Below are 15540 nucleotides of genomic sequence, written 5' to 3'. Positions count from 1 at the left end.
TAAACTTAGGGAAACCGACCACTCGTCCAAAGGTATTGTAAATATGGATGTGCATATACACACTCTGAGACAGCAAAAAGAGACGCACTACCAAGGAATCATCCGAATGGGGCGGAAAACTGTAGACGCCATGTACACGTACAGACATACAAATGATTACATTTTCAGGGAAACTGAATGATTTATTCAAGACAAAAAGCTTCACAAATTGACCAGATCAATAACGCATTGGTCTAACTCTGGCGCTTATGCAAGTACTTATTCGACTTGTCATTCATTGATAGAATTTTTGGATGTCCTACTGAGGGACATCGTGCAAAATTCTGTATAAATGGCATGCTAGGTAGTCAAAATTCAGAGACAGTTGGAGGGCCCTGTCCATAATGCTCCAAATGTTCCCAAATAGGGAGAGACTTTACTGGCCAATGTGGGATTTGGCAAGCACGAAGGCAAGCAGTAGAAATTCTCGCTGTGTACGGACAGGCATTATCTTGCTAAAATGTAAGCGGAAGACGGCGTTCCATGAAGGGGAAAATATTGTCGAAGTACCGATATTCCTTAACGGTGTCGCGGATAACAGCCAAAGTGGTCCTGCTATGAAAATAAATACGACCCCAGAACATCCCTACTGACAGTCAGGCCGTATGGTGGGCTGGTATTCCAACGTTGTCCAGAATGTCACCAGACACTTCTTCGGCCTGAAATCTCACTGACTTCAGTGATGAGTACAGCCTCAAGATTAGTCCCGACGACAAGCGAGATGCCCGAGACACCAATGGATTACCGTCCTGTCGTCCCACCAACAGGATAGATGGTCTGGAATGCCCGTACTTTTCATTGCAGCACCCCTTTAGCTGTCGTCCGTGGCATCCTCGCAGGACAACGGTACATCGATGACATTCTACACCTTCCTTTGTTGACCATAATGGGAAGCCTTCCTGGGCCATCATTTCAGGAAAATAATGCCAGCCCGTTCATGGCTAGAGTTTCTGCTGCTTCTCTTCGTCCTTGCTAATCCATTCCTTGGCCAGCAAGGTAGCCGGAACTCTCACCCATCGCAAAAGTTTGGAGTGTTATGGGCACGGCCCTCCAGCTAGCTCTGGATTTTGAAGATCTTGCAGGCCAATGGAGAAAATTTGGGAGATATTCCTCATGAGGACTTCCAACAACTCTGCCAATCAACTCCAAGCCGAATAACCGCTTGGATAAGGGGCGGAGGTGGACCAACACATTACTGACTTCCTCAGTTTCTAAAGATTTTCCAATTTAATCAACCACGCAATTTTTCCGAAATTGTATTTATTAGTTTGTCTGTTCATATACTTCACATCTACTGATTTCTGTCCCATTTAGATGATTCCTTCGTGGTACGTCATTTCCTGTTCTTAGAATCAATGCATGTACGTCCCACATCTCCTCCTCAACCACTCAACCGTTTCAACTAAACTTGGTACAGGTACCTACTGTCTGGGAATAACCGCTGTGAGGGTACAAACTACATATCTATCAAAGGAGTGTGGATGGGACTGAAAAAGCAGTATAGCCCTCTACGCTTGAATACCCATACTTTCGTCATCCACTATTTGAGAATGAGAGCACACAGAGACCTAGTTTAAGGAAATTTGCGCCATTTGATTCTCAATTGTTCATTTATTTTATACAATCATGATTTAGGCTATAGAGCCAACATCGTGACTGCGCAAAATAAATGAACAATTAACAGTCAAATGGCGGAAATTTGTTTCAAGAAATTGTGTATGACTATGGTTCCTCAAGAAGGACAGATCACTTACAGCCTAGCAACAATTTTTACACGTTCTCTCCCCTAATGACTTCGATATCAGCTGGAAATTAAAACCTAACACACACTCTCAAACCTCTACGAAACTTTTCCTCGCTGACGACACCCGAAAAATGGTGAAAGGGAAAAATTCTTTCTCTTACTACATTTTCACTGTTCATGCAGGAAAACTAGCTCATGAAGCATGAGGTTTTAATTTATTAATTCTTTACTACTAATTATGTTCGCAAAACCTCTCGCAGTGGAATGTACCTACAAATCCCGTGAAAATCTGCCACTTCATGCATGACCTTTTAATTTATTTCTTATATACCAGTGGATGTATCTGCAAAATTATATAGGGTGTAGAAAAATTCGTGCACTCGGTCTTCACAGTGTGATTTCTCACATTCTGGCAGTACATAAATATCTCTCACAAAATTTTGTCCTGGGCATATTTCAGGTAGTAAATGGTCATTAAAGCCTGGCAATCTGGCAACAGTGTAAACACGTGTGCGGTAACTATGTTTGTCAGGCACTTGCAATAGTGCCGTGCAGTTGGTTCTGTGGGTAGCGTTAAGGGTTAGGATATTAGAGGCCAAGGGTTCCTCGCTTTCTTTATTTGCTAAAATTAGTCTGCGTGGTATGCTACCTGGCTTCTTAATAGCCATATAGTCATTACAGTGGGTATTCTACAAAACATTTGCAGTTACGTATTACAAAGACAGAAATGAAAATGCAATCTTTTCCATCGGTCTGATTTTAAAGAAACCTTACGCATGTCGTAAACACATAGGCAACTATGCATGACTCACTACTCCTGCAGGGGATTGACAACAAGTTGTTGAGTCCATGCCGCATCAAATTGATGCACTATGGCCGTAAAAAGGAGGTCCGAATAGTATTCGGAGGTAGCCGATGAGTTTTGTCACCTTAGTTTATCATGACATAGTGATCACTAATGCCTGTCTCTATTCTGAAGCCGATTACGTAATATTTAGTCATCTGAAGAATATAAAATTAATCTTCAATGGCCACCATATCCTGAAATATGAGCTAGCAGCTACATAAATGCAGCGGGTGTTAGATAGAAGCTGTATATATTCATAGTCTTTGAAACACAGTCGTCAAAATTATTCCTCACACTGTACTGTGATGTCATTCGCGACAACGGAACTACAGTCCGAGGAAATTAGGTCAATTTCGGGACCAATTACGCTGCCGGGTAGGTCATCTCCGCGTCACATTGATCGCAGCTTCAGTGTTGTGCAACGACTGCAGTCTATCAGCAGGTAGCTCTCGGTTGTGGGCGTTTCCGTTCGCTGAGGTCCCACGGCTGATTCTGACAACCGTGCGCGTCATACAGCCGAATGCCGACTGTAATTGCTTCAGACGGCGACTGTACCACCTCCTCATCACCGGGAAATGGACGGCGATTCGCTTTAGTGCCCGCGAACGTCGCTCTCGAGGCGCAGCTAATTCCATGATTGTTGCAGTTGCCTCGCAAGAATTCGAAACAGCAAGTCCGTACTTTGAGTGACCCACAAAAGACGCTAGACTGGTTCGGTCATAAAATTTCGATAGAAAACCAATGTTATGTGTAAATAATCGAATAATTTACAACAGCCTCGCATCAGTCTTCAGACCAGTCTGACGCTGCTCGCTAAGATAGCTTCCCCTGTGCTAACGTCCTCATCTGAGAAGGACATTCACCATTATTTGGTGAACGTAATCCAGTCTCTGTCTCCCTCCCCAAATTTTTGTCCCCTACGAAATCGTCTAGTACCATTGAAGTTATTTACTGATGTTTTACAGCATGCTTTACAATCCCGTCCCTCACTCTAATATTTCCCAAAAATTGAGGCCTAAGTCTGAATCTACGAGACTTAACCTGTAAGGATTGTCCTCCTTTCTTGTCCAAGTCAGTTTCATATTTCTTTCTTGCTTCGTCCGACATGTCAAGTTTTCAGATTTCTTTCACTCGTCTACTACGTGCTCCCCTTTCTTTATGTTAAACTTAACGTTGGTATTATTTCTACTATTCCTCCTCACTTTCGTCATTCTTTGGTTTACTCTCAGTCAATATTATGTCCACAGTAGACTGTATATCCCATTAAGATGGTCCTGTGATTCTTTACTTTCTCTGAGGATAGTAACGTCATAAACGAATCTTATCAGTGATATCCATTCACCCGGAGTTTTGAGTCCACTGCTAAACTCTTATTCAGCCATTGCGGGGTCTTCAAGAACCACTTATTATAGTTATTTGAAGAGAGTTGTTTCGATGGTTACTTCAGCGCCGCAGAACAATAGACTGAGTTGTGAAATATTTTCCTGTTCGTCACACATGAACTGCATATCCGGTAAAATATTACCTAAAGAGTAAAACTGGTACTGTGGTGGTTGTAACGACGCAGGACAACGCACAATCCCTATAATTTTCTGGATGTTAGCCAAAAAGTGCTTTGGCACTCCATCTCTTGTGGCCAGAGCAGCTTGCAGTCCTAAGCCTCGTACAAGCACTTATAGGCGATACTGATGAAGATGATAAAATGACAAATCGAATGCATGTGGCATTACCTGAAGTCAGGCCCTTATTCCCTATAACTGTGAATTTTTGGTCTCACCTAATCTTCTGTCATCTCGATCGTTGTGACACAAACTTCCGAGTTATCTAGAAGGGTTTTCTGATATCTAAATAAAACCTTTAGATTAGAGGCAACAGGGGAATGCTACAAGCCAGGAAGCAGACGCACCTGGAAAAATTCTAATATTTTGACCATGCGTGAAATGAGAGGATTCCTATTGTATTCTACTAACAGTTAAACCACACATTATTTGAGCAACAACCTGTCCCCAAATGGTCTTGCTGCAGGTCAAAACAGAATAATAGAAACAGCGGAATACGTGCAATAAAGTATCAACAACCTGTACAGCCCACTTGTAGACAGAGAGAGAGAGAGAGAGACAGAGAGAGACAGAGAGAGAGAGAGACAGAGTGAGTGAGGAAGAGTGTAAACAGGTAACTATATTGGAAATAGTAGTAGGGGGACAAAGTGGTTACGGCCCTACATTCCATTGTTGCCAGATGTATCCAACATGACGGCGATGACGTCATCCAATATGGCATCGTGTAGACTTGGCAACAGCACATGCTCTCATTCAATATGGTGGATTATGGCGGGAAGATAGGTCAACTGGGCTACCTCCATTAAACTAACCCTCCAGAAAAAATAGCAGGAAGTTCAAATTCCAACAGGATAATGCGTTTCTCCGAAGAACATCGCTGGAAGATAAGTCACATGAGGTTTCGCTGCTAATCTAAGAAAATCAGGAGAAGAAGGTCAAATGGGCTACCTCCACTAACCAAAGTTATCCGACTGCCATCTTCTCCTAAGGATTTGTGGGAAAAGGACTTGGGCATAAGTCTTTATTTAAACAATTTCATGTAGGTGTGTTCACCACGAGATCTGGGCTCCAACTGACTTAGTACGCAGCGCCACCGCCAGAGGACGCTACCGTTACGTCAGTTGATGACGCAAGTACCGTTAACCAATATTGTGCCAAACAATGGGTCCACCACGAAGTCTAGAGTCTACTTCATATCGCTGCCACCAGAGAGCGCCACTGTGATGTCAGATCATGTCACATGTATCATTATTCTAGATGGCTGCACCCAGTGTATCCACCACGTGGTATAAGATTGTACACTTGGCCTACCTCCACTAATCTAAACCCCTCCCCAATAAATATCGCGCGAAGTTCAAATTACAACAACATAATGCGCACACCTACGATAATGGCGGTAGAAACGGACTTGTCCTTATTATTTAACCAATTTAAAGCAGATGTGTTCTCCACTTTGTCGGGACTCCAACTGGCTTAGCTCATATAGGTGAGTAAAGGGGATTACTATACTTTCTACTACCTAGTTTTAACTACTTTTCAAGGTCATCTGGCTACCCACTTTCCACAACAGAAATACATTCCCTTGGATCAATGCATGTAGGAAATGTCTTACGAATTGTGGTAGATTAGTGAGTAAGACAAGCAAATATTCTATTATCAAATCTTTATTAACTTTTGCATATACATTTACGTACAGGAAACAACTCTTTCCTTAATTTTGGTACGTGTAGCTTTAACAATGTCCAATTTGATTATAACTTACAACTTAAATCCACATCTGAATCATCGATTTCTTTCTCCAGCCAGTAATTTGACAAATACAGAGCAGGTATGTTTTCGAACTCCTATATATATCTAATTTTTATCCTGTAAACTACATTTAGGCCCTTAATATTTAGTTCTTTTCCTTCTGACAGTTCTTCTAGATGAAAGCATTCGGGGATTGTAATTTTTCCTCTTTTTTCCTGCGTGACAGTGATGTTATAATACTTCACATCCTCCTGAGTATAAGCTGCAAGTTCTTCTGCTGCACATTGTTGCGGTATTTCGGTACAGAAATTTAAGTTTACAACTTTTGCAAACGAATTGCCATTAAAGGTTGTTATTCCTTTTGTTTTAAACTCTGCAAATGGCTGATCGGTTGCTATGTGTACGACATCGAGACCACCACACTTCGATATAGTGTATCCATCCTTTTTAAGCATCTCTAAGGAGGAATGAAGTTTGATAAACACATTTTTCGTGTGTCCCTTAATATAGTAAACATTCTCGATTCCACTGATTTTGGCCAGTACACCAACATATGGCCACTTACCACTGCTCTTTACAGTAAACGCTATTATCTTGTCTTCCCCCTTCATAGTCAGATTTTTTAATACAGAAGTTTTAAATCCGAACACAAACCTGGCCTGCACATAGGCAACAGCTTCTTTCTTTGCCAATCGCTACTTATATTTCTCCTTTATAGCAGTTGTCTTCTTCATATACTCCAGTTTCCTTTTCTTTACTTCAAGGTCCTCCATCTCCAGTGTTCGTTTCCGTACACTTAATACATTAACTGCACTTAAAGATGTAATTTCTTTAGTGGGGAATTGTTTAAGTCTCTTTGATACATTAGTGCCTCTTCTTAAGACTTGAGGTACAACATTATTTGTAGGGACTGGTCCCAGTGCAGTGATATCTATATCAGACAGTATTGTGGAGAACAGGGTCCTAGACTGAGAAATATAAGTTTCTCTGGCTTCAACATAACACTTATGCGTGATAGTTATATTGTCTTTGTTGGAGTCAGAGTTAAGAACCTCCACGTAGTTTACAGGCAGATAGTTAACATTGTATGCAGACAGAGCATAACTTATAATCAGTCCTCGGTGCTGAGAGTCAGGCAGACTTACTTGCACACCAGTCAATTTTCTGGTGTTCTTATTACCCCAGTAGACAAATTGTAGAACGTTGTTAAACACCATGCAGCAACTGTTCTGTAAATTATTAGTTAGCTGACACCACATGGATGCAATTGGCACAGAGTAAAGTGGAGTACATTGTATTAAATAATGCTTGTTGGTGTCTAATACACTTAAACAGCTTTGCACTGGGTCGAAAACATGTTCCACTCTGTAGTGACTTACTTTCCAGCGATATTCTTAGGAGTAACGCATTATCCTGTTGGAAGTTGAACGTCCTGCCATTTTTTTCTGGAGGGTGAGTTTAGTGGAGGTAGCCCAATTGACCTATCTTCCCGCCAAAATCACCATCTTGAATGGCATCATGCACTGTTGCCAAGTCTACACGACACCAACTTGAATGACGTCATCGCCGCTATCTTGGATAAATCTGGCAACAATGGAATGTGGGGCTGTAATCGCTTTGTCCCCCTACTATTAGTTACTGGCGAAGAAATCGGCGTTGGCTGGAGTTGAGCTCTACCAAACTATGGTCCTGAGATTTGGTACATTACATAAGCAATGTGGTAAATGGTAAAATTACCGGTAGTATTCGTATAATTTTTATGGGGGAAACATGGATAAACGTGTAAGAGAGAAACTGGGAGCTGACGATTCCTTTTTGCTTTTTTGTTTGTTTGGTAGTGTGTTTTGCATATAATCAGTGTTAGCCCATTTTGCATCCATACAGAATATAAAATTCAGTTTATAAGAAATTAAACAATATACGAGAACAGTTTATATGGACACACACACACACACACACACACACACACACACACACACACACGCACACACACACACACACACACACACACACACATTATATATTGTCGATTTGTACTCAATAGAGTGTTCTTCGTGATCAAATGCAAGTGACTTATGAATCACACAAACACGTTTTATGTAAGTTCAACGAACTATTGAAGAGATGTTTGAAATATTTTTGCTTTGTGGCATTTTTATTTCACCTCCTTGTTGAGGAAATTGCGGTTTCTAGCTCTGTATAACAAATCTGAATTGTTTTCTGTATCCTCATAGGTACATTCCTCTGCTTCACGTTACAAATCAACGACTTTCGAATAAAACGTGAATGAAACATTGACAATCAAAATTTTTCTATAAATACTGTTTATTTTTAAGTAACAGAGAAGAGTATAATTAGGTACAACAAAACGTTCCGTAGATTGCCTTGGCCTTTATACATCGTCACTCATTTTCTAGACGATTCACACCTTCCGGTTTTTAAGAGACTCTACTAAAATACCGAGCTCATACGTAACGAAAGTGTCCGATATGAGGTATCACCCGATATATATGCAACACATCCGACGTACAGGTAACGCTGGTACTTCCTTAACTGTACAAAGATACTAGGAGAGCCACTGGACTCTACAGGTATGTACGACACTCTATGGTATTCCATGGCGGTTTTACACCTCTAACCTTGAACGTTGATACAGTCATACATTTTCTAAATACGTATGGATATCTTCTTTTTCCGTTATTCGATTTCGATTGAGTACTACCTACATGGTGCTACAATTTCTGCTGATATTACGTACGAACTCCATGATAATTCATCCAGTAGTTTTCAAGAAGCATGTTCAAACAGACAGACATAACAGTTTTACATATTTATTATTAGTATAGGTGTTGATTTAAATATTAATAAATGTATGTCTTTTAACTATGAACATATAATGATTATGTGTATTACTCTTATAATTTTTGTATAAGAGTTTTCCACTAAAGGGAATTTTACTGTTAGTACCATTGCGATAACGACTACATTCTCGACATAGCAGAAATGGGAGCTCCTGTTTTGGAGAGTGTAGCTTTGCGATCTTTGAATGATGCTATATTCCTGATTTGCATGAAAGATGAATGCACTCCAAATAGCACGAAACAATGCATTAGAGGAGTTTTCAAAAGATGTGTGGAATGATCAGCGAGTAAACAGTCGATGAGATAAGTAGCTGGATAAGGGTGGTGCTGGTGCAATTTTGATATCAAATTGACATGCTTAATAATTAAATTGATCTGTTAACTACCCCTAACCCCACTGCCACCCAAACCCACCCTTCACCCACTCTCCGATGGCGCCGTTTGTTTTCCTTAGTTTGCACATGGGTCCCTGCATCCTCCCCACCTCCCACACTTTCCCCTCCCGCTCCACCTCCCCCTCCCAGCCCTATTGGCGGGAATTTCGAATTTTGGCTGTAATATCGAATTTTCGATGTACAATTCAATTGTAAATTCAGAGGACGTAATATTAATTGAAATTATTGTTGGAAATTGCTTATGAAACGTAAATGGGTGATAGATATCGGAAAATAATCAAAGAACGGTAAATAGGTGAATTTGTGCTGAGAAGGACACAATTTACATTTCGTAGGACAGGGATATTCTTGTTTAAGTTCCATCATCGATACGTATACTGCGACTGCAAAGTCACTGAGACGCTCGGTCGGGAGCGAGTGCACTAATGGTGTGCCGGGCTTCATCCCTTCACCGCCTCCCGCACCACGTCACCTCACGTGACCTTGGGACGTCATCAGATCCACCTAGCGTCGCCTGCTCTGCTCCGGGGGCTTGAGATCAAAGGGCCGTGAACATCCTGCGCCACTCCTGCTCGTGGCTCTCTGACGGCCTCAGATGACACATCCCGCTCCACGCGCGCTACTTAGCTCGGTGTCCACTGGTCCGTGGTGACTGTGTTACAGGGGGCAGCAGCCAGCAGTTGGATATCAACAGATGTTTGTAATGTACCACGCCGTCGGAGGCAGGGCGTGCTTTAGTGATTATCTAGCTTGAACAATAAATTTGTTTCCGAAGGTTAGTGTCTTCCTCCCACAGGTGAGTCCTAACGAAAACAACAACATACATTTCAAGTGATGCTGCTGGCACTGGGAGGGTCAGACTATGAATCTGTCTCAGAATCAACATAGGAAGACAGCAGTTGCATCCAATTTTCCACCTAAAAGCCAGCAAATACACGATCTCTTCAGAAGGGGCCTCTATCTGTTTCTCAGAATTATTTTCTCTCCCACAGCATCCACCTGCACCAAGCGTGCTTGAAGAAGAAAAAGAAGGCGAGGTTACCGTCCTCCTCCCACACCCGTACCCTGATTAACACCACTATGTATTTCACGGGGCCGCAGCTGACTTCAGAAGCATCAGGCCATCTGTTTGCCTCAGAATAGACAATGACTGTTTTTCTAATGCTAGCAACTGGTCCAGTTTTCCGGCCACTTGCCAGCAAACAAAGGATTTTTGTCTCAGAATTATTTTTTTCTCCTTCACAGCCACGTTCTGTTTCTTCACCAAGCCTGCTTGAAGAAAAAAGAAGGCAAGTCATAACGAGCTGATATGGCATTCTGAGATCCTATTGGTCCTCTGCAAAACAGATGGTGGAGTCTGAATATATATATAAAGCCCAACGCCCACCACAATCATCATCAGTCTATGACAGTGCCTAGTTGTGTCTGTGTGATTCCTACAATATGAAATGATCAGCCAGTTGTGATGCCGCCGGTAGCGGTGGTGGGAAACGGCCAAAATTGAGGCAATTGCAATGCAAGTATTTATATAAAAAAATAGGAGTTCAAATTGCATGAGTTATAAGTGTATAGATTAAATGGGTGGATCACGTAACTAATGAGAAGGTACTGAATAGAATTGGGGAGAAGAGGAATTTGTGGTACAACACGACCAAAAGAAGGGATCGGTTGGTAGGACACATTCTGAGGCATCAGGAAATCACCAGTTTAGTACTGGAGGGAAGCGTGGAGGGAAAAAGTCGTAGAGGGAGACCAAGAGATGAATATACTAATCAGATTCAGAAAGACGTAGGTTGCATTAGGTACTCGGAGATGAAGAAGCTTGCACAGGATAGAGTAGCATGGAGAGCTGCACCAAACCAGTCTCTGGACTGAAGGTCACAACAACAACATAAAATTTCGCAGTAAGGTATTCAAACTTTCCGAGATTGTGATACATTTCCGTAACAAGTGGTAATAAAAATTCTTTTTTCTTGCTATTGCAGCATTCATTCCCGAAATGTTGGCAGAAAGAGAATGCCAGCTCGAAGCTGAAAGTCGCCATCAAGCACTTCTCAGAATTCTGTGTGTGATTGCTCACATGTTCTGGAAATACCTCTTAACGTATTCAGATCGTAACAAGTGCTCATAACATTTCTGCTGTTGTTCTAGCAATAGAGAAGCAGCAACTGGAAGCTGAGAGTCGACAGCAAGCCGAAGAGGTTGTGCTACCATCTCCAACTTCTACGTGATAGTTTGCATCTTCAGAAAACAGCTCTTGATGTATTCAGATCGTAACAACTGTTTATAAAATTTTTGAGCCCGCAGTTCCACCATTAGAGCAGCTGCTGACGGACACTGAGTGGCTGCTGAAGGCGGAAATGCAGCAGGAACGTAAGTACATTCGTAATATATTGCCGTTAGACTTCTGTTCATCACATACAGTTGTGAGATGCATATTCATTGTTGTAGATGCTGTATAGTTCGAGGGTGAGATTTTAGTAGTGGTATGCATGGAGAATGATGACTGGGAATCATCACTTCCATCTGGTACGAAATTCTTTTGTTTTTATTTTTTTCGTTGTTGTGTATAATCAATAACTCGCTGTAGGCACATTCAGTACAGATTTGTTGGTGTAGTTTCTTATAATCAGTATCTTGTTGGCAACTTTCGTGAGAGAGATCGGTCGCTCCAAAACAACAATAATTCAAGCGAGAGTGAAGTACCAGAGTGGGTGCGTGAGATGGTGGCTGCTGAAAGGCAGAGTGGAGACATTTGACTACGTGGCAGAGCTGGCAGAAAGATCGACTGAAGTCCTCAATCCTGGGACCCAGAGTGTAAAAGGTGATTATAATGTGGTCGTCATCGTTACAGCATATAATTGTCATTCTGGAATGCCGATGTACGTAATTGTTGTTATTTGTTTACAGCGTATGTTGAAAAAAGCTTTAGCACTGTACTTAATTTTTTTCGGTCATTTGTATGTTACAGAATTGCACCAGCACTGCCACGACAAGAGCTTGCTGTCTCACGTGCACCCAGGGCGGTGATTGTGGGGGCAGGTACCAAACAAGCACCCAAGCGATGCGAACTACTGTGCAAAGCTCTTCTCGTTGCCACGCGAGAGGCTGCGGCGTAAGCAGCCGCTGTTGCTACAGTGCCGCGGTCCCTGCAACCATCGCATACCCTCTAGCGTTTGTGTGTGGTTCAGCCAGAGCCACGATCTCCCCCTCCCGCCCCCCCCCCCTCCAAGTTGGCAATGGTGAAGGCTCCAATATGCAACAGCATTGATGAGCACCCTCTCCATAGTCTAGGGCTACCCCAGCGGCTTACTGCCGCCACCTCCACCTGATCCGGCGGCTCCGGCTGTTCGCCCTTGCCAGCAGCAAAAGGTACGTGTGCCTCGGTGCATACCCCTGCCCCCTGAAGGCGCCTCCTCCCAAGCGCCCTCATTCACTGGGTGGACGCAGCCGTCTCCTAGTTGTAGTATTATTGATAATGAATCTGTGGATAGCGGTAGTGCTCTATCCAGTCCTGATAGAGAAGCACATCCGATTAGCAGCACCATGGCCCCTGTAGAATAGTCGGCGGTTGCTACGGCCTTTGAGGGGCGTATCTTGTGTACTAGAATTGAGAATCGTAGGGTGGGGGGTACCGCGACCCAAATGTTCAAACGTGTGTGAAATTTTATGGGACTTAACTGCTATGGTCATCAGACCCTAAGCTTACACACTACTTAACCTAAATTATCCTAAGGACAAACACACACACCCATGCCTGAGGGAGGACTCGAACCTCCGCCGCGACCAGCCGCACAGTCCATGACTGCAGCGCCCTAGACCGTTTGGCTAATCCCGTATCGGGACCCTTTCAGGTTTCTATAAGCATGACTCCCAGTGCTGGAGGCAGAGCTCCCCAATGCCCTAGACACAACCCGAGAGATAATGCCATTAAATGTAACTATCTACTCTGATCTGCCCCCAAAAAGCGGGGTGTTGCTAAGGAGGAAAGCATGCACTATATCTTGGGTCGTAATGGCGTTACATGTCGAAGTACATCAATCAACGAGTGGTATCATGAACCCATCTTACATGCTATACTGGACCGGTTCTCCGAGATGGAAATAAGAGCAGTAGCTAAGGCACTCAGCCAAATACGATATCTCGACATCCATATTTATGTCTATGATCCGTTAAGTGGAGGGTCCAGTTACATCAAACTCCTGAAGGGTATAACTGATAAGAAGCATGTATTAATGTCCAAAATGAAAAGGGTAACGCTTGTTTTGCATGGGAAATCCTGGCTTGTGAAAGAAAAATTAATCATAATCCAGAGCACTCATCTTGATACGGAATAGGTCTTAACATTCGGGGATGTTATAATTTTGATGGTATCAAGTTCTCTGTAAAGATTAAGGATGCACCAAAATTTGAGGCTCAAAATCCCTAAATATTGGTTCACGTTTATGGACTGAAGAAGAAACAGGAAAACAAGCCAAATGAGCAGGACAAACATCCTTCAGTTTTTTTGAAATATGCATGTAAGTGTGACCTTAACGTGAGCATGCTGCTCTTCTCTGAAGGTGACGATCAGAATCACGTATGGTTCAAAGACATGCCCCGCCTGCTTTACAGCCCACTGTCGAAAAAGAAACATAAGAAACATATTTGCTTCAGGTGTCTAAATACGTTTTCTTCTGAAAAGTATTCCAAAAGGTATTTGGAGTAATGTGAATCCTAGGAATCGGTAAGTGATGTAATGCCTATAGAAAGAAAGGAGTTCATTAAATTCAAGAATGCTGACCACCAAGAACGATGTTCATTTGCTGGATAAACAGATTTCGAATGTCTACTTGCCTATATCTTCTGCTGTGAAGGGAAACCTTAGTCGCATATATCACCTTCATGGAAAGACATCTGCTTTATGTGGCAATGCAGAAAATTGCAAGTTCATATGATTCAAGTCTTAACCGCTCTGAATCTTACAGCTTTAGTTAGTTTTAATTATGTTTAGTTTTAGTAACGTCATGTTCCGTAGATCATTTTCCCGATTATTTTATCGATATCATGTGGAACAGCTCAGATTACAAGATATGCATACACACATGAATAGTGCTAATACTAATATTACTGAAATTTTTAGTTCTACACATGAAACTACATTTAGAGGTACAATCTTTTTTCTACCATTTCTGAAACAAAAACTCGTCCAAAATAAATGATTTTAAGCTAGATTTAAAACTTGATCTGCTGCCTGCAGACGCTTTATGTTGTTGCGCAAATGATCAAAGGGTTTTGTTGCTGAATAATGTTCTCCTTTTTGTGCAACTGACAGCTTCAATAACAGATAGGAAGGGTCATTTTTTCTTCTAGTGTTGTATGTATGAACATCAGTGTCATTCGCGAATTGAGATGAATTATTTGTTACGAATTTCATTAGTGAATATATGTACTCTGATGGTGCAGTTAAAATAACTAACTGCTTGAAAAATTGTCTATATAACGTCCTTGTGTGAACACCACTAATTATTCTCACTGCTCTCTTTTGTGCAAACAGTACTTTATGTCTAAGTGGTGAGTTACCCCAGAAAACTATTCCATAAGATACTATTGAGTGAAAATATGTTAAGTACATTAGAAGGCTGATCTGTTTATTAACAGGACTAGCGATTATACGAAGAGCGAAACAAGCTGAACTTAGTTGTTTGAGAAGCTCAGTAATATGCTTTTTCCAGTTCAAGTTGTCATCAATGTGAACACACATAAATTTGGTGAAATTTACCCTGTCAACTGAGCCCTGTTCATATGCTACATCAATTGTCGTTATGACTCTGTTCGGTGTACAGAACTGGATATAGTGAGTTTTTTCAATATTAAAGGAGAGTCCATTTTCTGAGAACCACTTAATAATTCTGCGAAAGACATCCTTAACAGTATCTTCAGCTACTTTTTTCTGGAATGGGATTTATTACAACACTCGTTTCATCTGCAAAAAGTACTAGTTCCACTTACTGAACGTTAAGTTGGAAGTCATTCACATGAATTAGGAACAGCAGAGGACCTAAAATGGAACCCTGTGGGACTCCCTTTGTGGTAGCTCCCCATTCACTAGAATTTGCAACCCTCCCAATATTATTTGTGCTATTCAGGACAACTTTTTGCTTTATGTTCATTAAATTAAGTACGATTCAAATCAGATGTGTGTACAGCCTTCACTTCCATAAAACCTGAGTTTTTCTAAGAGTGTGACATGATCCACACCGTCAAACGCCTTGGAGAGATCACAGAAAATACCAACTGGCTATAATTTGTTATTTACAGCTTGTACTATTTGATGGGTAAATGTGTAGATAACATTCTGAGTCGA

Source organism: Schistocerca serialis, chromosome 8, assembly GCF_023864345.2.
Source record: "Schistocerca serialis cubense isolate TAMUIC-IGC-003099 chromosome 8, iqSchSeri2.2, whole genome shotgun sequence".
Taxonomy (NCBI): Eukaryota; Metazoa; Arthropoda; class Insecta; order Orthoptera; family Acrididae; genus Schistocerca; species Schistocerca serialis.
This window is presented reverse-complemented; position numbering follows the sequence as displayed.